Source organism: Gopherus flavomarginatus, chromosome 2 (genome assembly GCF_025201925.1).
Source record: "Gopherus flavomarginatus isolate rGopFla2 chromosome 2, rGopFla2.mat.asm, whole genome shotgun sequence".
Taxonomy (NCBI): domain Eukaryota; kingdom Metazoa; phylum Chordata; order Testudines; family Testudinidae; genus Gopherus; species Gopherus flavomarginatus.
The window spans coordinates 237,862,174-237,886,441 of NC_066618.1; the positions used below are offsets into that span (position 1 = coordinate 237,862,174).

At 53.5% G+C, this 24,268-nt stretch overlaps 7 non-coding genes across 7 annotated transcripts; all 7 read left to right on the forward strand.

Annotated features, from left to right (window-relative positions):
- Positions 1 to 1,656: 1,656 nt before the first annotated feature.
- TRNAA-AGC (transfer RNA alanine (anticodon AGC)) lies at positions 1,657 to 1,729 on the forward strand. Its single transcript has one exon. It is a non-coding gene; the product is annotated as a tRNA-Ala (tRNA).
- Positions 1,730 to 3,689: 1,960 nt separating this feature from the next.
- Positions 3,690 to 3,762, forward strand: TRNAA-AGC (transfer RNA alanine (anticodon AGC)). The gene has a single exon. It is a non-coding gene; the product is annotated as a tRNA-Ala (tRNA).
- Positions 3,763 to 6,754: 2,992 nt separating this feature from the next.
- Positions 6,755 to 6,844, forward strand: TRNAY-GUA (transfer RNA tyrosine (anticodon GUA)). The gene is given in 2 exon segments: positions 6,755 to 6,791; positions 6,809 to 6,844. It is a non-coding gene; the product is annotated as a tRNA-Tyr (tRNA).
- A 1,106-nt stretch (positions 6,845 to 7,950) lies between these two features.
- On the forward strand, positions 7,951 to 8,023 carry TRNAA-AGC (transfer RNA alanine (anticodon AGC)). The gene has a single exon. It is a non-coding gene; the product is annotated as a tRNA-Ala (tRNA).
- Positions 8,024 to 9,536: 1,513 nt separating this feature from the next.
- TRNAY-GUA (transfer RNA tyrosine (anticodon GUA)) lies at positions 9,537 to 9,626 on the forward strand. Its single transcript is given in 2 exon segments — positions 9,537 to 9,573; positions 9,591 to 9,626. It is a non-coding gene; the product is annotated as a tRNA-Tyr (tRNA).
- Positions 9,627 to 15,091: 5,465 nt separating this feature from the next.
- On the forward strand, positions 15,092 to 15,181 carry TRNAY-GUA (transfer RNA tyrosine (anticodon GUA)). The gene is given in 2 exon segments: positions 15,092 to 15,128; positions 15,146 to 15,181. It is a non-coding gene; the product is annotated as a tRNA-Tyr (tRNA).
- Positions 15,182 to 16,287: 1,106 nt separating this feature from the next.
- Positions 16,288 to 16,360, forward strand: TRNAA-AGC (transfer RNA alanine (anticodon AGC)). The gene has a single exon. It is a non-coding gene; the product is annotated as a tRNA-Ala (tRNA).
- Positions 16,361 to 24,268: the final 7,908 nt, after the last annotated feature.

A 24,268-nucleotide genomic window follows, 5' to 3' on the forward strand; every position in this document is an offset into this window, starting at 1 on the left:
CTGAATCTATTAATCCTATCTGCATGCATGTATCATTTTTGTATTTGAAGTTATAAATATTGGCTGTGTACTGGCTTGATTTCTAAATAACCTTAGTAGAGCATTTGGTCAGTTCCTGGAGAAAGGAATGTTGAAGTAAAGTACCTAATCAAGAGACACTTAAAGGACACTGAATCTTGGAATGCTCCAATCCACATTAGAAGTCTACGTGAGAATGTTCAAGGTAGCATGTAAACAATGGATGCTACCTCTAAAAACTGTGAGTCATACATGGATATGTGACTTGTCCAGGTAACTCCTATACTCCATCTTGGAGCTGGACTGTGCATAGGAGTAAGTGGGGGGGTCTCCACCCCCAAGAAAAAGTCTATTTAAACCCCTAGGAAACTCCTCCATGGTGGTCTTCAGGTGGCTAAAGAGAGAGCCTCCCTACCCTCCCCCACCCAGGATACTTGAAAGAAATACCCTCCCAGGATACTTGAAAGAAACTAGAACTGGATAGTGTCCAAGAAGTGTGAGTGATTGCTGGACCCAGGCTAAAAGGAGATTAGTCTGTAAAGGGGAGCATTTTGGAACTGGTGAGAATCTTATCTGTATTCAGTTTGATTAGGCATAGATTTGCGCATTTGATATTATTTGGCTTGGTGACTTACTTTGTTCTGTCTGTTACTACTTGGAACCACTTAAATCCAACTTTCTGTATTGAATAAAATCATTTTTTACTTATTAATTAACTCAGAGTATATATTAATACCTGATAGAGGAAACAACTGTGCATATCTCTCTATCAGTGTTATAGAGGGCAGACAATTCATGAATTTACCCTGCATAAGCTTTCTACAGGGTAAAACGGATTTATTTCGGTTTAGACCCCACTGGGAGTTGGGCACCTGAGGGCTGGTCCACACTAGGGGGGGGAAATCGATCTTAGATACGCAATTTCAGCTACGTGAATAACGTACCTGAAGTCGAATATCTAAGATCGGATTACTCACCCGTCCACACCGCGCGGGATCAATGTTCGCGGCTCTCCGTGTCGATTCCGGAATTCCGTTGGGGTTCATGGAGTTCTGGAATTGATATAAGCGCACTCGGGGATCGATATATCGTATCTAGATGCGATATATCGATCCCCGAGCAATCAATTTTAACCCGCCGATACAGCGGGTAGTCTGGACGTGGCCTCAGTGTTAAAAACAGGAACACTTCTGTTAGCTGCTTTCAGATAAACCTGCAACTTTAGAGCAAATAATTCAGACCATGGACCTTCTGGCAAGGAGCTGCGGGGCTGTCCATAGATAATCTGAAGTTTTGCTGTCCTCGAGCTGTGCGCCGACTAGGCGGGCAGGGAGGCAAGTCGTCCCCTTTCCTTTGCAGTTTTTGCTCTTCTTGTTGTCATGACCGGAGGCGTTAGGTCTGGGTGGGTATGCATGTGAGTTTCTCTGATGGTCTCTGGAAAGGTGTATTTTGTTGAAAGTCAAGAAAGGGGAGCAGCGTAGTTTGCTGTGTCCCGTGTCCTTGTTGAGTGGAGGTCCTTTCCAAGGTGCTGTGCAAGCGTAAAGGTAACTTGTTTTGCAGTGTGAAGAGTTGTCTGGATGGGGTTTGCGCTGAGTTGACTGTGCGTGTCGGAGGGGAGAGGCTGCCAGGCCCAGTCCTGGGGGATTAGCTCAAGCGGTAGAGCGCTCGCTTAGCATGCGAGAGGTAGCAGGATCGATGCCTGCATTCTCCAAGTCGCTGCTCTTTGCTCCCATCCCTTCTTTCTTTTTTTTTGACCCCAGGTACAGCATGTGTGCGTGCGCGGAAAGGCACTTTCTGGTCCGCTCTTGGCTTTCGGGTCAGCCTTTTGCCCTGAGGGAGCACAAGGGGCAGCTTCTCTTTCAGGAGAGTGTGTGTCTGAGTTCTTTTCTTCTGTGAGCCTCTTTGTGTTTGTTTTTCCTGAGGTAGGCGTGGGAGGGTTGAAAGGGTACGAGAGGGAATTGGTCAATTATTGGGGAAGGGGAAGGGAAATGAACTGAGAAAATGGGGTGGTTTTCAAGGCCCCTTTCAAGCCAGGCAGGAGGCTCCGGCGTCGGACCCTTTTCCCGTTGCGCCATGGTTCCTGTTGCGGGTGGGAATCAGGGCTGGGGTGCCAGCGGTGTGCTGCGCGTGCTGGAGACAATGGCGGGCCCCTGGTGGGTCAGCGGGAGGAGGCGGCGTCCCGGCTAGCAGGCAGGGCTAGCGTCGTGCCGCCTGGCGTTCCGTTCTTCCCTCGCGGCGTTGTCTTCGTGCCGTGCCTGTTAGGGTGCCTTTGAGCGGCCTAGGTGCGCGGGCTTCCCATTGGGTGAATTGAGGGTAGACGAGGCGGCTAGCCAGCCCCCGGGGCAGGCGTGAGGATGAAGGGTTAGGTGTGTGTCGCTTATTCCTTTTTCAAGGGCTGGGCGCGGGGAAGCCTCTGATTAGCAGTTAGTGCCAGTGGCGCTTGTGCCTGACGCCTTGAGTCACGGGGGGCCATCTGTGCTTGGCTTCCTTCGATAGCTCAGTTGGTAGAGCGCAGGACTGTAGGCTCACCTTGTCGGGGAATCCTTAGGTCTCTGGCTCGAAGGGCTTAGCTTTCCTTGTCTTTGTCACCTGCTTTTCCCTAGAGCTCCCCTGGCAGACCTTTTCTCCATTTGTGCGAGACTGGCCGCTGGAAATCTGCTGCATTTAAAGCACCGTTTGCCACTACTTTCATCTACCACACCCGCTTACAAGTACCTAGGCCACAGTTTAGGCCTTTGTAGGCAGAGTTCCTTTTTCTTCGCCCTCCCGCACTCACAGCGTAGACATCTAGCTATTGATCTCAGACTTCAGAAGTGCCGTTTCTCCCCCTGGGAGCGGGGCGCCTTTGTCAGAGACCGGCCGGAGCTATGTCCCCAAGCTGTCTTCGGTGTTTTTTTGCCTGGGACAGAGGTGCCGGGCGGTGGGGGCGGGGCGACAGCTAGATTCTGGTGGCAGGGAGGAGAGGAACGTAGGGGGAAAAGGAAAGGCCGTTTAGCGGCTGAGAGTCCCTTGTCCTTCAGGCTCAACCTTTTGTGTGCGCTGTTCCGCTCAACGTTGTAGCAATGTGTGCGTTTCAGTGGTTCGCTCTCTCTTTGTCCATCTTTCCTGAGCGTCATAGAGCTCAGTTGATGGAGTAGTGTGAGGGAGCGGTTGCATTTCTTTCGGTTTGGGGCTTTTGTCCATCCCATTTGTAGAGCTGGGATTTCTTTGGGCAACCGTGATTGCACAGAGTGTGTGAAAGGCTTCTGGCGGAGAATTGCTCCGAGCCCGATCTGGCGGAATTTCTGGCAAGGAGCTGCGGGGCTGTCCGTAGATAATCTGAAGTTTTGCTGTCCTCGAGCTGTGCGCCGACTAGGCGGGCAGGGAGGCAAGTCGTCCCCTTTCCTTTGCAGTTTTTGCTCTTCTTGTTGTCATGACCGGAGGCGTTAGGTCTGGGTGGGTATGCATGTGAGTTTCTCTGATGGTCTCTGGAAAGGTGTATTTTGTTGAAAGTCAAGAAAGGGGAGCAGCGTAGTTTGCTGTGTCCCGTGTCCTTGTTGAGTGGAGGTCCTTTCCAAGGTGCTGTGCAAGCGTAAAGGTAACTTGTTTTGCAGTGTGAAGAGTTGTCTGGATGGGGTTTGCGCTGAGTTGACTGTACGTGTCGGAGGGGAGAGGCTACCTGGCCCAGTCCTGGGGGATTAGCTCAAGCGGTAGAGCGCTCGCTTAGCATGCGAGAGGTAGCAGGATCGATGCCTGCATTCTCCAAGTCGCTGGTCTTTTCCCATCCCTTCTTTCTTTTTTTTTGACCCCTGGTACAGCATGTGTGCGTGCGCGGAAAGGCGCGTTCTGGTCCGCTCTTGGCTTTGCGGTCAGCCTTTTGCCCTGAGGGAGCACAAGGGGCAGCTTCTCTTTCAGGAGAGTGTGTGTCTGAGTTCTTTTCTTCTGTGAGCCTCTTTGTGTTTGTTTTTCCTGAGGTAGGCGTGGGAGGGTTGAAAGGGTACGAGAGGGAATTGGTCAATTATTGGGGAAGGGGAAGGGAAATGGACTGAGAAAATGGGGTGGTTTTCAAGGCCCCTTTCAAGCCAGGCAGGAGGCTCCGGCGTCGGACCCTTTTCCCATTGCGCCATGGTTCCTGTTGCGGGTGGGAATCAGGGCTGGGATGCCAGCGGTGTGCTGCGCGTGCTGGAGACAATGGCGGGCCCCTGGTGGGTCAGCGGGAGGAGGCGGCGTCCCGGCTAGCAGGCAGGGCTAGCGTCGTGCCGCCTGGCGTTCCGTTCTTCCCTCGCGGCGTTGTCTTCGTGCCGTGCCTGTTAGGGTGCCTTTGAGCGGTCTAGGTGCGCGGGCTTCCCGTTGGGTGAATTGAGGGTAGACGAGGCGGCTAGCCAGCCCCCGGGGCAGGCGTGAGGATGAAGGGTTAGGTGTGTGTCGCTTATTCCTTTTTCAAGGGCTGGGCGCGGGGAAGCCTCTGATTAGCAGTTAGTGCCAGTGGCGCTTGTGCCTGACGCCTTGAGTCACGGGGGGGCAGTCTTCCTTTCTTTTTTTTTGACCCCAGGTACAGCATGTGTGCGTGCGCGGAAAGGCGCGTTCTGGTCCGCTCTTGGCTTTGCGGTCAGCCTTTTGCCCTGAGGGAGCACAAGGGGCAGCTTCTCTTTCAGGAGAGTGTGTGTCTGAGTTCTTTTCTTCTGTGAGCCTCTTTGTGTTTGTTTTTCCTGAGGTAGGCGTGGGAGGGTTGAAAGGGTACGAGAGGGAATTGGTCAATTATTGGGGAAGGGGAAGGGAAATGGACTGAGAAAATGGGGTGGTTTTCAAGGCCCCTTTCAAGCCAGGCAGGAGGCTCCGGCGTCGGACCCTTTTCCCGTTGCGCCATGGTTCCTGTTGCGGGTGGGAATCAGGGCTGGGGTGCCAGCGGTGTGCTGCGCGTGCTGGAGACAATGGCGGGCCCCTGGTGGGTCAGCGGGAGGAGGCGGCGTCCCGGCTAGCAGGCAGGGCTAGCGTCGTGCCGCCTGGCGTTCCGTTCTTCCCTCGCGGCGTTGTCTTCGTGCCGTGCCTGTTAGGGTGCCTTTGAGCGGTCTAGGTGCGCGGGCTTCCCGTTGGGTGAATTGAGGGTAGACGAGGCGGCTAGCCAGCCCCCGGGGCAGGCGTGAGGATGAAGGGTTAGGTGTGTGTCGCTTATTCCTTTTTCAAGGGCTGGGCGCGGGGAAGCCTCTGATTAGCAGTTAGTGCCAGTGGCGCTTGTGCCTGACGCCTTGAGTCACGGGGGGGCAGTCTTCCTTTCTTTTTTTTTGACCCCAGGTACAGCATGTGTGCGTGCGCGGAAAGGCGCGTTCTGGTCCGCTCTTGGCTTTGCGGTCAGCCTTTTGCCCTGAGGGAGCACAAGGGGCAGCTTCTCTTTCAGGAGAGTGTGTGTCTGAGTTCTTTTCTTCTGTGAGCCTCTTTGTGTTTGTTTTTCCTGAGGTAGGCGTGGGAGGGTTGAAAGGGTATGAGAGGGAATTGGTCAATTATTGGGGAAGGGGAAGGGAAATGGACTGAGAAAATGGGGTGGTTTTCAAGGCCCCTTTCAAGCCAGGCAGGAGGCTCCGGCGTCGGACCCTTTTCCCGTTGCGCCATGGTTCCTGTTGCGGGTGGGAATCAGGGCTGGGGTGCCAGCGGTGTGCTGCGCGTGCTGGAGACAATGGCGGGCCCCTGGTGGGTCAGCGGGAGGAGGCGGCGTCCCGGCTAGCAGGCAGGGCTAGCGTCGTGCCGCCTGGCGTTCCGTTCTTCCCTCGCGGCGTTGTCTTCGTGCCGTGCCTGTTAGGGTGCCTTTGAGCGGTCTAGGTGCGCGGGCTTCCCGTTGGGTGAATTGAGGGTAGACGAGGCGGCTAGCCAGCCCCCGGGGCAGGCGTGAGGATGAAGGGTTAGGTGTGTGTCGCTTATTCCTTTTTCAAGGGCTGGGCGCGGGGAAGCCTCTGATTAGCAGTTAGTGCCAGTGGCGCTTGTGCCTGACGCCTTGAGTCACGGGGGGGCAGTCTTCCTTTCTTTTTTTTGACCCCAGGTACAGCATGTGTGCGTGCGCGGAAAGGCGCGTTCTGGTCCGCTCTTGGCTTTGCGGTCAGCCTTTTGCCCTGAGGGAGCACAAGGGGCAGCTTCTCTTTCAGGAGAGTGTGTGTCTGAGTTCTTTTCTTCTGTGAGCCTCTTTGTGTTTGTTTTTCCTGAGGTAGGCGTGGGAGGGTTGAAAGGGTACGAGAGGGAATTGGTCAATTATTGGGGAAGGGGAAGGGAAATGGACTGAGAAAATGGGGTGGTTTTCAAGGCCCCTTTCAAGCCAGGCAGGAGGCTCCGGCGTCGGACCCTTTTCCCGTTGCGCCATGGTTCCTGTTGCGGGTGGGAATCAGGGCTGGGGTGCCAGCGGTGTGCTGCGCGTGCTGGAGACAATGGCGGGCCCCTGGTGGGTCAGCGGGAGGAGGCGGCGTCCCGGCTAGCAGGCAGGGCTAGCGTCGTGCCGCCTGGCGTTCCGTTCTTCCCTCGTGGCGTTGTCTTCGTGCCGTGCCTGTTAGGGTGCCTTTGAGCGGCCTAGGTGCGCGGGCTTCCCGTTGGGTGAATTGAGGGTAGACGAGGCGGCTAGCCAGCCCCTGGGGCAGGCGTGAGGATGAAGGGTTAGGTGTGTGTCGCTTATTCCTTTTTCAAGGGCTGGGCGCGGGGAAGCCTCTGATTAGCAGTTAGTGCCAGTGGCGCTTGTACCTGACGCCTTGAGTCACGGGGGGCCATCTGTGCCTGGCTTCCTTTGATAGCTCAGTTGGTAGAGCGCAGGACTGTAGGCTCATCTTGTCGAGGAATCCTTAGGTCGCTGGTTCGACTCCGGCTCGAAGGGCTTAGCTTTCCTTGTCTTTGTCATCTGCTTTTCCCTAGAGCTCCCCTGGCAGACCTTTTCTCCATTTGTGCGAGACTGGCCGCTGGAAATCTGCTGCATTTAAAGCACCGTTTGCCACTACTTTCATCTACCACACCCGCTTACAAGTACCTAGGCCACAGTTTAGGCCTTTGTAGGCAGAGTTCCTTTTTCTTCGCCCTCCCGCACTCACAGCGTAGACATCTAGCTATTGATCTCAGACTTCAGAAGTGCCGTTTCTCCCCCTGGGAGCGGGGCGCCTTTGTCAGAGACCGGCCGGAGCTATGTCCCCAAGCTGTCTTCGGTGTTTTTTTGCCTGGGACAGAGGTGCCGGGCGGTGGGGGCGGGGCGACAGCTAGATTCTGGTGGCAGGGAGGAGAGGAACGTAGGGGGAAAAGGAAAGGCCCTTTAGCGGCTGAGAGTCCCTTGTCCTTCAGGCTCAACCTTTTGTGTGCGCTGTTCCGCTCAACGTTGTAGCAATGTGTGCGTTTCAGTGGTTCGCTCTCTCTTTGTCCATCTTTCCTGAGCGTCATAGAGCTCAGTTGATGGAGTAGTGTGAGGGAGCGGTTGCATTTCTTTCGGTTTGGGGCTTTTGTCCATCCCATTTGTAGAGCTGGGATTTCTTTGGGCAACCGTGATTGCACAGAGTGTGTGAAAGGCTTCTGGCGGAGAATTGCTCCGAGCCCGATCTGGCGGAATTTCTGGCAAGGAGCTGCGGGGCTGTCCGTAGATAATCTGAAGTTTTGCTGTCCTCGAGCTGTGCGCCGACTAGGCGGGCAGGGAGGCAAGTCGTCCCCTTTCCTTTGCAGTTTTTGCTCTTCTTGTTGTCATGACCGGAGGCGTTAGGTCTGGGTGGGTATGCATGTGAGTTTCTCTGATGGTCTCTGGAAAGGTGTATTTTGTTGAAAGTCAAGAAAGGGGAGCAGCGTAGTTTGCTGTGTCCCGTGTCCTTGTTGAGTGGAGGTCCTTTCCAAGGTGCTGTGCAAGCGTAAAGGTAACTTGTTTTGCAGTGTGAAGAGTTGTCTGCATGGGGTTTGCGCTGAGTTGACTGTACGTGTCGGAGGGGAGAGGCTACCTGGCCCAGTCTTGGGGGATTAGCTCAAGCGGTAGAGCGCTCGCTTAGCATGCGAGAGGTAGCAGGATCGATGCCTGCATTCTCCAAGTCGCTGCTCTTTTCCCATTCCTTCTTTCTTTTTTTTTGACCCCTGGTACAGCATGTGTGCGTGCGCGGAAAGGCGCGTTCTGGTCCGCTCTTGGCTTTGCGGTCAGCCTTTTGCCCTGAGGGAGCACAAGGGGCAGCTTCTCTTTCAGGAGAGTGTGTGTCTGAGTTCTTTTCTTCTGTGAGCCTCTTTGTGTTTGTTTTTCCTGAGGTAGGCGTGGGAGGGTTGAAAGGGTACGAGAGGGAATTGGTCAATTATTGGGGAAGGGGAAGGGAAATGGACTGAGAAAATGGGGTGGTTTTCAAGGCCCCTTTCAAGCCAGGCAGGAGGCTCCGGCGTCGGACCCTTTTCCCGTTGCGCCATGGTTCCTGTTGCGGGTGGGAATCAGGGCTGGGGTGCCAGCGGTGTGCTGCGCGTGCTGAAGACAATGGCGGGCCCCTGGTGGGTCAGCGGGAGGAGGCGGCGTCCCGGCTAGCAGGCAGGGCTAGCGTCGTGCCGCCTGGCGTTCCGTTCTTCCCTCGCGGCGTTGTCTTCGTGCCGTGCCTGTTAGGGTGCCTTTGAGCGGTCTAGGTGCGCGGGCTTCCCGTTGGGTGAATTGAGGGTAGACGAGGCGGCTAGCCAGCCCCCGGGGCAGGCGTGAGGATGAAGGGTTAGGTGTGTGTCGCTTATTCCTTTTTCAAGGGCTGGGCGCGGGGAAGCCTCTGATTAGCAGTTAGTGCCAGTGGCGCTTGTGCCTGACGCCTTGAGTCACGGGGGGGCAGTCTTCCTTTCTCTTTTTTTGACCCCAGGTACAGCATGTGTGCGTGCGCGGAAAGGCGCGTTCTGGTCCGCTCTTGGCTTTGCGGTCAGCCTTTTGCCCTGAGGGAGCACAAGGGGCAGCTTCTCTTTCAGGAGAGTGTGTGTCTGAGTTCTTTTCTTCTGTGAGTCTCTTTGTGTTTGTTTTTCCTGAGGTAGGCGTGGGAGGGTTGAAAGGGTACGAGAGGGAATTGGTCAATTATTGGGTAAGGGGAAGGGAAATGGACTGAGAAAATGGGGTGGTTTTCAAGGCCCCTTTCAAGCCAGGCAGGAGGCTCAGGCGTCGGACCCTTTTCCCGTTGCGCCATGGTTCCTGTTGCGGGTGGGAATCAGGGCTGGGGTGCCAGCGGTGTGCTGCGCGTGCTGGAGACAATGGCGGGCCCCTGGTGGGTCAGCGGGAGGAGGCGGCGTCCCGGCTAGCAGGCAGGGCTAGCGTCGTGCCGCCTGGCGTTCCGTTCTTCCCTCGCGGCGTTGTCTTCGTGCCGTGCCTGTTAGGGTGCCTTTGAGCGGCCTAGGTGCGCGGGCTTCCCGTTGGGTGAATTGAGGGTAGACGAGGCGGCTAGCCAGCCCCCGGGGCAGGCGTGAGGATGAAGGGTTAGGTGTGTGTCGCTTATTCCTTTTTCAAGGGCTGGGCGCGGGGAAGCCTCTGATTAGCAGTTAGTGCCAGTGGCGCTTGTACCTGACGCCTTGAGTCATGGGGGGCCATCTGTGCCTGGCTTCCTTTGATAGCTCAGTTGGTAGAGCGCAGGACTGTAGGCTCATCTTGTCGAGGAATCCTTAGGTAGCTGGTTCGACTCCGGCTCGAAGGGCTTAGCTTTCCTTGTCTTTGTCATCTGCTTTTCCCTAGAGCTCCCCTGGCAGACCTTTTCTCCATTTGTGCGAGACTGGCCGCTGGAAATCTGCTGCATTTAAAGCACCGTTTGCCACTACTTTCATCTACCACACCCGCTTACAAGTACCTAGGCCACAGTTTAGGCCTTTGTAGGCAGAGTTCCTTTTTCTTCGCCCTCCCGCACTCACAGCGTAGACATCTAGCTATTGATCTCAGACTTCAGAAGTGCCGTTTCTCCCCCTGGGAGCGGGGCGCCTTTGTCAGAGACCGGCCGGAGCTATGTCCCCAAGCTGTCTTCGGTGTTTTTTTGCCTGGGACAGAGGTGCCGGGCGGTGGGGGCGGGGCGACAGCTAGATTCTGGTGGCAGGGAGGAGAGGAACGTAGGGGGAAAAGGAAAGGCCCTTTAGCGGCTGAGAGTCCCTTGTCCTTCAGGCTCAACCTTTTGTGTGCGCTGTTCCGCTCAACGTTGTAGCAATGTGTGCGTTTCAGTGGTTCGCTCTCTCTTTGTCCATCTTTCCTGAGCGTCATAGAGCTCAGTTGATGGAGTAGTGTGAGGGAGCGGTTGCATTTCTTTCGGTTTGGGGCTTTTGTCCATCCCATTTGTAGAGCTGGGATTTCTTTGGGCAACCGTGATTGCACAGAGTGTGTGAAAGGCTTCTGGCGGAGAATTGCTCCGAGCCCGATCTGGCGGAATTTCTGGCAAGGAGCTGCGGGGCTGTCCGTAGATAATCTGAAGTTTTGCTGTCCTCGAGCTGTGCGCCGACTAGGCGGGCAGGGAGGCAAGTCGTCCCCTTTCCTTTGCAGTTTTTGCTCTTCTTGTTGTCATGACCGGAGGCGTTAGGTCTGGGTGGGTATGCATGTGAGTTTCTCTGATGGTCTCTGGAAAGGTGTATTTTGTTGAAAGTCAAGAAAGGGGAGCAGCGTAGTTTGCTGTGTCCCGTGTCCTTGTTGAGTGGAGGTCCTTTCCAAGGTGCTGTGCAAGCGTAAAGGTAACTTGTTTTGCAGTGTGAAGAGTTGTCTGGATGGGGTTTGCGCTGAGTTGACTGTACGTGTCGGAGGGGAGAGGCTACCTGGCCCAGTCTTGGGGGATTAGCTCAAGCGGTAGAGCGCTCGTTTAGCATGCGAGAGGTAGCAGGATCGATGCCTGCATTCTCCAAGTCGCTGGTCTTTTCCCATCCCTTCTTTCTTTTTTTTTGACCCCTGGTACAGCATGTGTGCGTGCGCGGAAAGGCGCGTTCTGGTCCGCTCTTGGCTTTGCGGTCAGCCTTTTGCCCTGAGGGAGCACAAGGGGCAGCTTCTCTTTCAGGAGAGTGTGTGTCTGAGTTCTTTTCTTCTGTGAGCCTCTTTGTGTTTGTTTTTCCTGAGGTAGGCGTGGGAGGGTTGAAAGGGTACGAGAGGGAATTGGTCAATTATTGGGGAAGGGGAAGGGAAATGGACTGAGAAAATGGGGTGGTTTTCAAGGCCCCTTTCAAGCCAGGCAGGAGGCTCCGGCGTCGGACCCTTTTCCCGTTGCGCCATGGTTCCTGTTGCGGGTGGGAATCAGGGCTGGGGTGCCAGTGGTGTGCTGCGCGTGCTGGAGACAATGGCGGGCCCCTGGTGGGTCAGCGGGAGGAGGCGGCGTCCCGGCTAGCAGGCAGGGCTAGCGTCGTGCCGCCTGGCGTTCCGTTCTTCCCTCGCGGCGTTGTCTTCGTGCCGTGCCTGTTAGGGTGCCTTTGAGCGGTCTAGGTGCGCGGGCTTCCCGTTGGGTGAATTGAGGGTAGACGAGGCGGCTAGCCAGCCCCCGGGGCAGGCGTGAGGATGAAGGGTTAGGTGTGTGTCGCTTATTCCTTTTTCAAGGGCTGGGCGCGGGGAAGCCTCTGATTAGCAGTTAGTGCCAGTGGCGCTTGTGCCTGACGCCTTGAGTCACGGGGGGGCAGTCTTCCTTTCTCTTTTTTTGACCCCAGGTACAGCATGTGTGCGTGCGCGGAAAGGCGCGTTCTGGTCCGCTCTTGGCTTTGCGGTCAGCCTTTTGCCCTGAGGGAGCACAAGGGGCAGCTTCTCTTTCAGGAGAGTGTGTGTCTGAGTTCTTTTCTTCTGTGAGTCTCTTTGTGTTTGTTTTTCCTGAGGTAGGCGTGGGAGGGTTGAAAGGGTACGAGAGGGAATTGGTCAATTATTGGGGAAGGGGAAGGGAAATGGACTGAGAAAATGGGGTGGTTTTCAAGGCCCCTTTCAAGCCAGGCAGGAGGCTCAGGCGTCGGACCCTTTTCCCGTTGCGCCATGGTTCCTGTTGCGGGTGGGAATCAGGGCTGGGGTGCCAGCGGTGTGCTGCGCGTGCTGGAGACAATGGCGGGCCCCTGGTGGGTCAGCGGGAGGAGGCGGCGTCCCGGCTAGCAGGCAGGGCTAGCGTCGTGCCGCCTGGCGTTCCGTTCTTCCCTCGCGGCGTTGTCTTCGTGCCGTGCCTGTTAGGGTGCCTTTGAGCGGCCTAGGTGCGCGGGCTTCCCGTTGGGTGAATTGAGGGTAGACGAGGCGGCTAGCCAGCCCCCTGGGGCAGGCGTGAGGATGAAGGGTTAGGTGTGTGTCGCTTATTCCTTTTTCAAGGGCTGGGCGCGGGGAAGCCTCTGATTAGCAGTTAGTGCCAGTGGCGCTTGTGCCTGACGCCTTGAGTCACGGGGGGGCAGTCTTCCTTTCTCTTTTTTTGACCCCAGGTACAGCATGTGTGCGTGCGCGGAAAGGCGCGTTCTGGTCCGCTCTTGGCTTTGCGGTCAGCCTTTTGCCCTGAGGGAGCACAAGGGGCAGCTTCTCTTTCAGGAGAGTGTGTGTCTGAGTTCTTTTCTTCTGTGAGTCTCTTTGTGTTTGTTTTTCCTGAGGTAGGCGTGGGAGGGTTGAAAGGGTACGAGAGGGAATTGGTCAATTATTGGGGAAGGGGAAGGGAAATGGACTGAGAAAATGGGGTGGTTTTCAAGGCCCCTTTCAAGCCAGGCAGGAGGCTCAGGCGTCGGACCCTTTTCCCGTTGCCCCATGGTTCCTGTTGCGGGTGGGAATCAGGGCTGGGGTGCCAGCGGTGTGCTGCGCGTGCTGGAGACAATGGCGGGCCCCTGGTCGGTCAGCGGGAGGAGGCGGCGTCCCGGCTAGCAGGCAGGGCTAGCGTCGTGCCGCCTGGCGTTCCGTTCTTCCCTCGCGGCGTTGTCTTCGTGCCGTGCCTGTTAGGGTGCCTTTGAGCGGCCTAGGTGCGCGGGCTTCCCGTTGGGTGAATTGAGGGTAGACGAGGCGGCTAGCCAGCCCCCGGGGCAGGCGTGAGGATGAAGGGTTAGGTGTGTGTCGCTTATTCCTTTTTCAAGGGCTGGGCGCGGGGAAGCCTCTGATTAGCAGTTAGTGCCAGTGGCGCTTGTACCTGACGCCTTGAGTCACGGGGGGGCCATCTGTGCCTGGCTTCCTTCGATAGCTCAGTTGGTAGAGCGCAGGACTGTAGGCTCACCTTGTCGGGGAATCCTTAGGTCGCTGGCTCGAAGGGCTTAGCTTTCCTTGTCTTTGTCATCTGCTTTTCCCTAGAGCTCCCCTGGCAGACCTTTTCTCCATTTGTGCGAGACTGGCCGCTGGAAATCTGCTGCATTTAAAGCACCGTTTGCCACTACTTTCATCTACCACACCCGCTTACAAGTACCTAGGCCACAGTTTAGGCCTTTGTAGGCAGAGTTCCTTTTTCTTCGCCCTCCCGCACTCACAGCGTAGACATCTAGCTATTGATCTCAGACTTCAGAAGTGCCGTTTCTCCCCCTGGGAGCGGGGCGCCTTTGTCAGAGACCGGCCGGAGCTATGTCCCCAGGCTGTCTTCGGTGTTTTTTTGCCTGGGACAGAGGTGCCGGGCGGTGGGGGCGGGGCGACAGCTAGATTCTGGTGGCAGGGAGGAGAGGAATGTAGGGGGAAAAGGAAAGGCCCTTTAGCGGCTGAGAGTCCCTTGTCCTTCAGGCTCAACCTTTTGTGTGCGCTGTTCCGCTCAACGTTGTAGCAATGTGTGCGTTTCAGTGGCTCGCTCTCTCTTTGTCCATCTTTCCTGAGCGTCATAGAGCTCAGTTGATGGAGTAGTGTGAGGGAGCGGTTGCATTTCTTTCAGTTTGGGGCTTTTGTCCATCCCATTTGTAGAGCTGGGATTTCTTTGGGCAACCGTGATTGCACAGAGTGTGTGAAAGGCTTCTGGCGGAGAATTGCTCCGAGCCCGATCTGGCGGAATTTCTGGCAAGGAGCTGCGGGGCTGTCCGTAGATAATCTGAAGTTTTGCTGTCCTCGAGCTGTGCGCCGACTAGGCGGGCAGGGAGGCAAGTCGTCCCCTTTCCTTTGCAGTTTTTGCTCTTCTTGTTGTCATGACTGGAGGCGTTAGGTCTGGGTGGGTATGCATGTGAGTTTCTCTGATGGTCTCTGGAAAGGTGTATTTTGTTGAAAGTCAAGAAAGGGGAGCAGCGTAGTTTGCTGTGTCCCGTGTCCTTGTTGAGTGGAGGTCCTTTCCAAGGTGCTGTGCAAGCGTAAAGGTAACTTGTTTTGCAGTGTGAAGAGTTGTCTGCATGGGGTTTGCGCTGAGTTGACTGTACGTGTCGGAGGGGAGAGGCTGCCTGGCCCAGTTCTGGGGGATTAGCTCAAGCGGTAGAGCGCTTGCTTAGCATGCGAGAGGTAGCAGGATCGATGCCTGCATTCTCCAAGTCGCTGCTCTTTTCCCATCCCTTCTTTCTTTTTTTTTGACCCCTGGTACAGCATGTGTGCGTGCGCGGAGAGGCGCGTTCTGGTCCGCTCTTGGCTTTGCGGTCAGCCTTTTGCCCTGAGGGAGCACAAGGGGCAGCTTCTCTTTCAGGAGAGTGTGTGTCTGAGTTCTTTTCTTCTGTGAGCCTCTTTGTGTTTGTTTTTCCTGAGGTAGGCGTGGGAGGGTTGAAAGGGTACGAGAGGGAATTGGTCAATTATTGGGGAAGGGGAAGGGAAATGGACTGAGAAAATGGGGTGGTTTTCAAGGCCCCTTTCAAGCCAGGCAGGAGGCTCCGGCGTCGGACCCTTTTCCCGTTGCGCCATGGTTCCTGTTGCGGGTGGGAATCAGGGCTGGGGTGCCAGCGGTGTGCTGCGCGTGCTGGAGACAATGGCGGGCCCCTGGTGGGTCAGCGGGAGGAGGCGGCGTCCCGGCTAGCAGGCAGGGCTAGCGTCGTGCCGCCTGGCGTTCCGTTCTTCCCTCGCGGCGTTGTCTTCGTGCCGTGCCTGTTAGGGTGCCTTTGAGCGGCCTAGGTGCGCGGGCTTCCCGTTGGGTGAATTGAGGGTAGACGAGGCGGCTAGCCAGCCCCTGGGGCAGGCGTGAGGATGAAGGGTTAGGTGTGTGTCGCTTATTCCTTTTTCAAGGGCTGGGCGCGGGGAAGCCTCTGATTAGCAGTTAGTGCCAGTGGCGCTTGTACCTGACGCCTTGAGTCACGGGGGGCCATCTGTGCCTGGCTTCCTTCGATAGCTCAGTTGGTAGAGCGCAGGACTGTAGGCTCACCTTGTCGGGGAATCCTTAGGTCGCTGGTTCGACTCCGGCTCGAAGGGCTTAGCTTTCCTTGTCTTTGTCATCTGCTTTTCCCTAGAGCTCCCCTGGCAGACCTTTTCTCCATTTGTGCGAGACTGGCCGCTGGAAATCTGCTGCATTTAAAGCACCGTTTGCCACTACTTTCATCTACCACACCCGCTTACAAGTACCTAGGCCACAGTTTAGGCCTTTGTAGGCAGAGTTCCTTTTTCTTCGCCCTCCCGCACTCACAGCGTAGACATCTAGCTATTGATCTCAGACTTCAGAAGTGCCGTTTCTCCCCCTGGGAGCGGAGCGCCTTTGTCAGAGACCGGCCGGAGCTATGTCCCCAAGCTGTCTTCGGTGTTTTTTTGCCTGGGACAGAGGTGCCGGGCGGTGGGGGCGGGGCGACAGCTAGATTCTGGTGGCAGGGAGGAGAGGAACGTAGGGGGAAAAGGAAAGGCCCTTTAGCGGCTGAGAGTCCCTTGTCCTTCAGGCTCAACCTTTTGTGTGCGCTGTTCCGCTCAACGTTGTAGCAATGTGTGCGTTTCAGTGGCTCGCTCTCTCTTTGTCCATCTTTCCTGAGCGTCACAGAGCTCAGTTGATGGAGTAGTGTGAGGGAGCGGTTGCATTTCTTTCGGTTTGGGGCTTTTGTCCATCCCATTTGTAGAGCTGGGATTTCTTTGGGCAACCGTGATTGCACAGAGTGTGTGAAAGGCTTCTGGCGGAGAATTGCTCTGAGCCCGATCTGGCGGAATTTCTGGCAAGGAGCTGCGGGGCTGTCCGTAGATAATCTGAAGTTTTGCTGTCCTCGAGCTGTGCGCCGACTAGGCGGGCAGGGAGGCAAGTCGTCCCCTTTCCTTTGCAGTTTTTGCTCTTCTTGTTGTCATGACCGGAGGCGTTAGGTCTGGGTGGGTATGCATGTGAGTTTCTCTGATGGTCTCTGGAAAGGTGTATTTTGTTGAAAGTCAAGAAAGGGGAGCAGCGTAGTTTGCTGTGTCCCGTGTCCTTGTTGAGTGGAGGTCCTTTCCAAGGTGCTGTGCAAGCGTAAAGGTAACTTGTTTTGCAGTGTGAAGAGTTGTCTGGATGGGGTTTGCGCTGAGTTGACTGTACGTGTCGGAGGGGAGAGGCTGCCTGGCCCAGTCCTGGGGGATTAGCTCAAGCGGTAGAGCGCTCGCTTAGCATGCGAGAGGTAGCAGGATCGATGCCTGCATTCTCCAAGTCGCTGCTCTTTTCCCATCCCTTCTTTCTTTTTTTTTGACCCCAGGTACAGCATGTGTGCGTGCGCGTTCTGGTCTGCTCTTGGCTTTGCGGTCAGCCTTTTGCCCTGAGGGAGCACAAAGGGCAGCTTCTCTTTCAGGAGAGTGTGTGTCTGAGTTCTTTTCTTCTGTGAGCCTCTTTGTGTTTGTTTTTCCTGAGGTAGGCGTGGGAGGGTTGAAAGGGTACGAGAGGGAATTGGTCAATTATTGGGGAAGGGGAAGGGAAATGGACTGAGAAAATGGGGTGGTTTTAAAGGCCCCTTTCAAGCCAGGCAGGAGGCTCCGGTGTCGGACCCTTTTCCCGTTGCGCCATGGTCCCTGTTGCGGGTGGGAGTCAGGGCTGAGGTAGCACAACGGGCAGCTTCTCTTTCAGGAGAGTGTTTGCCTCGCGTTCCGTTCTTCCCTCGCGACATTGTCTTCGTGCCTTGCCTATTAGGGTGTCTCTGTCCTGTCCCAATGTCCCGTGATGCATTGCTTTGCAATCCCGCAATCCCTTTGTTTTTTTCCATATTTAGAACTATCTTTCAATGGTTTGTGTGTTGTGCGCTCTGCCTCTTCAGTCTGCAGGAATGTATCCCACACTGTTTACCACTATGCTGCTTGCTGTGACTAACATGTCAAAAGTGTCAGCGGCGTTATTCCTTAAACTACAAAGGCAAGAGGAGTGCGACATTGATATAATCATGTTTCGTATCTATGACACGAGATTGCTTGTGGCATTCATGGATGTGTTTACCACAGTGGAACACTGCTTTTAGGCTGTGGAAACAAGCACTGAGTGGTGGGATCACATCATGTTACACGTCTGAGATTATGAACAGTGGCTGCAGAACTTTCAGATGAGGAAAGCCAGAATAACGGGACTATGTGATGAGATTGTTCCAGCGCTGCGTCACAAGGATACGAGAATGAGAGCTGCCCTGCCATTGGAGAGGCACATGGCGATTGCACTGTGAAAGCTGGCTACTCCAGACTGTTACCGATCAGTTGCTAACCAATTTGGAGTGGGAAAGTTGATCGTCGGACTCGTGATCACGGAAGTGTGCAGGGCCATTAATCGCATACTGCTCCGAAAAGACCGTGACTGTGGGCAACGTGCGTGACATTGTGGATGGATTTGCAGAAATAGACTTCTCTAACTGTGGAGGGGTGATAGATGACAAGTATATTCCAATTCTGGCACCAATCCACCTAGCCACTGAGTACGTTAATCAGAAATGGTATTTCTCTATGGTTCTCCAGGCGCTTGTGGATCACCATGGGCATTTCATGGACATTAACGCAGGCTGGTCTGGAAATATGCATGACACATGCATCTTTCAGAACACTGGCCTGTTCAGGAGGATGCAAGCAGTGACTTTCTTCCCAGACCAGAATATCACTGTAGGCGAAATCAAAATACCCATTATGATCCTGGGAGACCCTGCCTCCCCCTTAATTCCGAAGCTTATGAAGCCATACAAGGAGCACCTTGACAGCATCAAGAAACGGTTCAACAACAGGCTGAGCAAGTGCAGAATGACTGTTGAGTGTGCTTTTTGCCATTTAAATGCCCGTTGGTGTTGCCTATTTGGGAGGCTGGAGCTGGCCGATGACAATATTCCTATGCTTATAGCCACGTGCTGTACACTCCATAATATTTGTGAAGGGAAGGGTGAAAGCTTCACTCGGGGCTGGATTGTTGAGGCTCAGTACCTGGAGGCTGAATGTGAACAGCCAGAGACCAGGGCTATTAGAGAGGTGCAGAGCAGGGCCAATTAGGATCAGGGATGCCTTGAGGCAGCAATTTGAAGCTGAAAGCCGCTGATATTTGTTGCAATGCTCGGGAGTGCAATGGTTGTAATGCTGGGAGGTTATTGTGATTGGTACAGATGATGCAATATTAAGGTTTAAAATATTTGTCTGTTGCTTTGCAGGGCTCTGTTTGCTTTCAAACCAACACAATTCTTTTATTTAAAAACAACCAGTGGAGAGAGACAAACAAAAAAACACATCAGCACTGAGGGGGATGGGGGAAGGGAGGGTCCCCGGAGGAGGTGGGGTCCCAGGACGATTAAAGATTTGTGTATGTCCAGGTATCGTATTCTACCTTGTCGTCTGGAGTACAGTGCAGTGGTTACTGTACTTCAGCAGGGCTAAACTGCAGAGGGACGGGAGTTGAATGCAGTGGGTACTGGGAGTCCGTAGTGCTGGACAGTGAGCGGGGAGGAGTGGAGTGCCACGCGTACAGACTGGAGCCAGGAGGTTGATGAGAGTGTGTTGGCAGTGTCTGTGGGGCGCAGGGGAAAGAGTTTTGCGACAGCAGCTGCAGGGGAGGGCAGGCATGGAGCTGCTCGGTTTGCAGTGCTAGTAGCACTTGGAGCGTGTCCACTTGGCGCTCCATAACATTTAAAAAAGGGAAGAAAAAGAACCTGGGGAACTACAGACGGGTCAGCCTCACTTCAGTCCCCGGCAAAATAATGGAGCAGGTCCTCAAGGAATCCATTTTGAAGCACTTGGAGGAGAGGAAGGTGATCAGGAACAGTCAATATGGATTCACCAAGGGCAAGTCATGCCTGACCAACCTGATTGCCATGAGATAACTGATTCTGTGGATATGAGGAAAGTGGTGGACATGATATATCTTGACTGTAGCAAAGCTTTTGATACGGTCTCTCACAGTATTCTTGCAAGCAAGTTAAAAAAGTATGGATTGGTTGAATGGACTATAAGGTGGATAGAAAGCTGACTAGATCATCAGGCTCAACAGCTCGATGTCTAACTGGCAGCCGGTATCAAGCAGAGTGCCCCAAGGGTTGGCCTGGGGCCAGTTCTATTCAACATCTTCATTAATCATCTGGATGATGGGATGGATTGCATCGTCAGCAAGTTTGCAGATTACACTAAACTGGCAGGAGAGGAAGATATGGTGGAGGGTAGAGATAGGGTCCAAAGTGACCTAGACAAATTGGAGGATTGGGCCAAAATAAATCTGATGAGGTTCAAGAAGGACAAGTGCAGAGTCCTAGGATGGAAGAATCCAATGCACTGTTACAGGCTGGGAACCAACTGGCTAAGCAGCAGTTCTTCAGAAAAGGACCTGGGGATTACAGTGGACAAGAAGCTGGATATGAGTCAGCAATGTGCCCTTGTTGCCAAGAAGGCCAACGGCATATTGGGCTGCATTAGTAGGAGCGTTGCCAGCAGATCGAGGGAAGTGATTATTCCCCTCTATTTGGCACTGGTGAGGCCACACCTGAAGTATTGCATCCAGTTTTGGTCCCCTCCCACTACAGAAGGGATGTGGACAAATTGGAGAGAGTCCAGCGGAGGGCAACAAAAATGATTAGGGGGCGGGGGCACATGACTTATGAGGAGAAGCTGAGGGAACTGGGGTTATTTAGTCTGCAGAATAGAAGAGTGAGGGGGGATTTGATAGCAGCCTTCAACTACCTGAAGGAGGGTTCCAAAGAGGATGGAGCTAGTCTATTCTCAGTGGTGGCAGATGACAGAACAAGATGCAATGGTCTCAGGTTGCAGTAGGGGGAGGTCGGGTTGGATATTAGGAAACACTATTTCACTAGGAGGGTGGTGAAGCACTGGAATAGGTTACCTAGGGAGGTGGTGGAATCTCCATCCTTAGAGGTTTTTAAGGCCCAGCTTGACAAAGTCCTGGCTGGGGTAATTTAGTTGGTGCTGGTCCTGCTCTGAGCAGGGGATTGGACTAGATGACCTCCTGAGGTCTCTTCCAACCCTAATAGTCTATGATTCTAAGATCCGCTCTGTGGCTTTGTTCTGGCATGCTGCATTCTCCTTTTTTGGTCCTTCTTCTCGCTGTCCTGCCGCTCCTTCAATTTTCGATTTTTTTGGCCATGGAGTGCATCATGACCTTACACAGAAAGTCCTCCTTAGTTCTTCGTGGATGCTTTCTAATTCTGCTCAGCCGTTCAGCCTGTAGTAACAAAGAGGGAGGCTGGGCTCCCAGGGTCATATCTGTGAAGCCAAAATGCAACATTTTACAGAAGCAATATTGTTTGCAACACAGAGACCACTGATTCAGTGATTTAAAACACAGCCACTATTCACATACTTATCACTAACAGGCTGATCCCAGGCAAGCACACATGAGCCACAAGACCCCCAAAATTGGGAGTAGCCATAGGGTATGTGGCTCTTAGGGAGAGCCAGCACTATGGGTGGGTGGGGCTTATAATCATTCCTGTCCCCACATTTTCCACAGGCTGTGTTCATTATGGAAGATATCTCGCTGCTGAGGGTGAGCAGGGAATCAAGGGAGGGTCTTCTCCAAGACTGCGGCTTCTGCCCTGGCCCTTAGGCAGCTCACCTGTGTGCAGCAGTGCACCTCCTCCCCCAGTGACGGCAGAGTGATGCAGGAAAGTTACCCTTAATGGGGCAAGAAACAAAGCAGCTCTGCCAAAGAACCTGCGGCAGTGGATTGCCCAGTATCTCCGTGAGAGTTTCCTGGAGATCTCTGAGGCAGATTTCCATGATGTGAGGGAGTTAATCAACACCCTGTTCCGCCACTCAGACTAGGCATGTGGTGATATGCGCATCATACAGACACAGGCCTGCTTTCTGCAACTCTCCTGCCACCAACAACTCGATTCAGCGATTTCCAGAATCAAATCCACTTACCAGGGACCTCCTCTCCTGTTTGCACTTGGCCAAGATCCGACTCCTGTGACTGGCTAGCCTCCTCTGGGATAGAGAAGAGCTCCTGGCTGCATGCATCTCTATCCTCCAAGTCATCATCTGCCTCTGGATCCCTCTGCCCCTCCACATCCTCATCCAAGATTTTTTCCTCCTGGCTCGGTCCACTCTCAACTGGCACGCAAGCCATCAAAGTATCCACAGTGGCCTTCGCAGTGGAGGTGCGGTCACCACCGAATATCGCATCCAGCTCTTTGTAGAACTGGCAGCTCATGGGAGCAGCACTGGACCAGTGGTTTGCCTCCTGCGCCTTGTGGTTTGTGTTCTGCAGCTCCTTCACTTTGACCCTGCACTGCAATGCGTCCCAGTCATGGCCCCTTTCTATCATGAAATCTGTCCATAGGTATCATAATTCCTACGGCTGGAGTGCAGCTGGGACTGGACAGCCTCCTCTCCCCAAATGCTGATGATGTCCAGCAGCTCGGCATTGCTCCAAGCAGGGGATCGCCTGGTGCATGGAGCAGGCTTGGTTACCTGGAAAGATGCGCTAAGGCCACAGCATGTGTCACCAAGCAAACAGGAAGGGGACTTTCAAAATTCCCAAGGAATTTATGGAGTTGGGATGACAGTTGGGGGCAGGGCAGTAGAGTTCAAACCGATGACCAGAGAGACAAGAACAAGCACTTGTGGGACACCTCTCAGAGGCCAATCACAGCACTGTAATTGACCAGGGTGTCTACGCTGGCAGCGTGCTGCTGTACCTCCAGCTCAGAAATTTGTATGCCTCTTAGGGTGTTATTTTTTTCACAGCGCTGCAACTGTGCAGTTTCTGCTCACTAAGTGGCTTGGCAGTGTGTACACCTAGGGAGTTACAACGCAGAAAGCTGCTTTACTGCGCAGAAACTTGCCAGGGTAGACAAGACCTTAGTGAAGATGCTCCATGCTGACAGGAGAGAGCTTGCCCATCAGAATTTAAAACCCACCTCGGTGAGTGGCCGAAGCTATGTTGGTGAGAGAAACTCTCCTGCCAACACAGCTCTGTGCTCACAAGCCCTTATGTCAATGTAACTTATGTTTCTCGTGTGGGTGGAATATTCACACCCCTGAGCAACATAAGTTTTGCAACATAGGCTGTAGCGTAGACATAGTCCTAGATCCAGTTGATCCCCAGTTCATGGGCATAGAAGTGGTGGAGTATCACTTCCAGACATCGTCCCTACTTGCTTGGCCCCTGTGGGGTTTCTCTGCTGCAGCACCATGGCATTGGCACTGCATTTATTCAGAGCAGTTGAGAATGTTGCTACTAGCTAAGGAGTAAAAGAATGTAAAACAGCTATTTAATGGTGATAAATGATGAGGACATAGTATAAAGAAAGACTTAGACTTTGTCATCACTGACTCAGAGGTGTTTCTTTTTTATAGAGAGAGAACTAATGTGTGGTAGTTATCTCGCTGTGGAGACACGGTGTGCCTAAGTGGAGACACGGTGTTTATAGTGTTTACTGTGAGGTAGGTAGGTGAGATCAATGCTATACCCATACCTGGGACTGGCCTGGTCTAGTTTATCTCATGGAGTGCCTTCTTTACACTATGTTTTTGCAGCAGAATAGCTAATAGATGTTAATTGTCCTGTGCTAAAAATGCACCTTTTTTGGTCAGTGATGATGCAGACTTAAAGGCAGCTGCTTCTGCCGTAGATAGTAATAGGGCAGAATTTACAGGAGTGACATTGAGGAATGTTATGTAATGTAAGTTCAAGATAAGAAACTATAAAATAAGAGAATTCTCTGAACTTGAAACCCATGATACCATAATAGCATTGAAACCCAAACCTAGATACCACACAACTTCATCCTACTCCATCAAATCCCTCTAAGTTCACTGCGTTCTGTTAGTCTTCCATGGGTGACTTCCACCCCAGCTTTCACTCCACAGGCCTCAAACTTCAGTATAATACAAATATAGAGGCTCTTCCAGCTATTTCAGTGATATCAAAAATATTTTATTCCATTGTAGCAGGGCACTTCTTCGATAGTTCCTGCTTGGGTTCAACAACACACATAACATTCCTTGGGTACGATACTCTCCTCTAAAAAAAAAAATCTATTTATTTAGTGCTTTAGTGTGTAAGCCTCCAGTTGGGATTGAGGTTTGGTAAAGCTAGGCTCTGCACAAACACATGGAAAGACATGGTCCATGGCTTGAAGACAAGGTAGGACAAAGGTAGCAATATTAAGATCATGTGGTTACACTGGCTAGTTATATGCACAGCTAGATGGCTCTGAATCATATGATTCTCTTTCCTTAATAAACTAACTTAAATCAGCCCTCCAAGATGACTGCTCTGTGTAGCCATCACTGCTAGACACATTTCTTGTAGGTGTCACAGCAGAAATGGGTCTTCAGGAGAATTTGGAGAGGTAGAGGGACTGGTTTTCTGGATTAAATTGGGGTGAGTATTTTATGCACAACAGGTGGCATGGAATGAAGCCTGGAGATGTTTAAAGGAGAAACACACAAATAGGTTTTCAAGAGTGGTATCATTGGTGGACTGAGGTAGGGGATGGGGAGTAGATCCTGTGTGTTGGTGGGCTAGGTAGTTAGAGGAAGGGGTCTTCTCTGGTTTTTGAAGAGGGCAGTTCTGTCCTGACTGCTGGTGGTCTTCCCACTGGTGTCAGGGACTGGATTTCCTCTGGGTGTTGGTGGGAGTCAGGGAGAGGTAGTGAGGCTCTAGGCTCCTTCTCAGTAGAGGTTCTTCGGAATCTAGGTGGAGCTGGTCCCATTGGCACTGACAGGGAGAGGGGTGGGTTGCCAGACTGTCACTTCGTGCAGAAACAGGTTGGCTCTGCTTGTAGTCTGCCTACTCTGCTGCTGCCTCAGCTAGCAGGGGGAGGGGTTGGTTGTGGGGACAAGGTGGTACATCTTCCATGTGCTCTTTAAGATTCCCTTGCAGCATCTGCTACAACCACTGCGATAGCAGGCACATATGCAGTGTGAAGGCTGCCAAGTGTGTAGTCCCAGGCTTAGAAGACAGAACATTTTAACAAGCAGAGCTGGCCTTAGTGTATGTGGGTGGGCTTGTGAAACAGTTTTTTGCCTTCTCCTCTCTGCTACAATGTAACTGATCCTGTCCACCATTATCAGACCATTGCACACAGGGCCAGCCTTCAGATTTAAAGGAGAGTTAGCTAGATGGTTCTTTTGGGCTACATTTCAAAC